Genomic DNA, 1,597 nt, shown 5'->3' with positions numbered 1-1,597 from the left:
TGTGTGTGTGTGTGTATGGTGCTGCTGGTTGTTTGTTCCATGTAATTTTCTGTACTGAGTTCATTTTGTTTGTGGGTTTTCTTTGCATTTTCAATGATTATATACTCCTGTGTGTTTTGTGTACATAAAAAAAGGGGGGGGGGGGGGGGGAGAGAGAGGAAAGAGGAGAGAAGAGTAGAGAGGAGAGGAGAGAGAGTATATATATATATATATGCTGGAGAGGGATTTTTATACTGGTTAAAGAGGGTGGGGTTGAGAGTAGTGGAGGTAGGTGATAGGTTGACTAGGGATGCCGTGCAGGTAGAGAGAGGAAGTTCCGGTAGGTAGGAAGAGAGGTTCTGGTAAGAAGAGCTAAAGCGTGGCAAGCAGCCATTTTATTATGCACGTGTATGAGGTATTCTATCACATTTTCTTAAATTGTCAAATTTACTATGATAATTCTGGAAAGACAATTGCTAAATCATTGAAGTCAGTACTTTTCCACCTTATTTATATTTTCTAGAAGTTGCATATCAAGGGTCTGTCTGAAAAGTAAAGAACCCTAGTGGCCCATGACTTACATATTATGCAGCTAGCCACAGGTCAGCAGTTTGAGTCCACCAGTGCTCCGGGGGAGAACAATGAGGCTTTCTGCTCCTGTGAAGATTTACAGCCTTGGAAACACTTGTTATGTGCTATGGAGTCGGTTCCGACTCATAGTGACCTGTAAATCTTTATGGGAGCAGAAAGCCTCATCTTTGTCGTGTGGAACAGCTGTAGTTTTGAACTGCTGACCTTGCGGTTCGCAGCTCGATTTGTAACCACAATGCTACCAGAGCTCTGCAGGGTCAATACAAGGCAGAACTGACTCGACAGCATTCAACACCAACAGCAACTGAAAAGTTAGTTAACCTTAATAGCACACACCTTACATTCTCATTATCTTGAGAATCCCAGGTTTAACAACAACAACAAGCTTACTAAATACTTAGTATTTACTATGTTTTATAGATTATATGTTGTCATTGTTGCTAGGTGCCATTGAGTCGGTACCAACTCTTAGCGGTCATCTATGTACAACAGAACGAAACACTGCCTGGTCCTGGGACAACCTCACAATTGTTGCCACGCTTAAGCCCATTGATGCTGCCATTTTTCCAGTCCATCTTACTGGGGGTCTTCCTTTCTTTCTCTAACCCTCCACCGTACCAAACATGATATCCTTTTCCAGTGACTGGTCCCTCCTCACAATATGTCCGAAGTATGAGAGATGAAGTTTGGCCATCTGGACCTCCTAGGAGCACTCTGGCTGCACTTCTTCCAACATGAATCTGTTCTTTTGGCAGCCCATGGAACTTTCAGTATTCTCCAACACCATAACTCAAACGCATCAATTCTTCTATGGTCTTCCTTATACACTGTCCAGCTTTTGCATGCATATGAGGTTATTGAAAATACCATGGCTTGGGGCAGGTGCACCTTAGTCCTCAAGCTGATATCTTTGCTCTTCAACACTTTAAAAAGGTCTTGTGCAGCAGATTTGCCTAATGCACTATGTCGTCTGATTTCTTGACTGCTGCTTCCTTGAGTGTTGATAGTTCATACAAGAAGAATGAAG

At 42.6% G+C, this 1,597-nt stretch overlaps 1 protein-coding gene across 1 annotated transcript in view; it reads left to right on the top strand.

Moving 5' to 3' along the window:
* Positions 1 to 1,597, top strand: part of OXCT1 (3-oxoacid CoA transferase 1) — a 251,550-nt gene that overhangs the window by 34,657 nt on the left and 215,296 nt on the right. The window lies entirely within an intron of this gene.

The sequence above is a fragment of the Chrysochloris asiatica genome, unplaced genomic scaffold, assembly GCF_000296735.1.
Source record: "Chrysochloris asiatica unplaced genomic scaffold, ChrAsi1.0 scaffold00487, whole genome shotgun sequence".
Classification (NCBI taxonomy): Eukaryota; Metazoa; Chordata; class Mammalia; order Afrosoricida; family Chrysochloridae; genus Chrysochloris; species Chrysochloris asiatica.
This window is presented reverse-complemented; position numbering and strand designations above follow the sequence as displayed.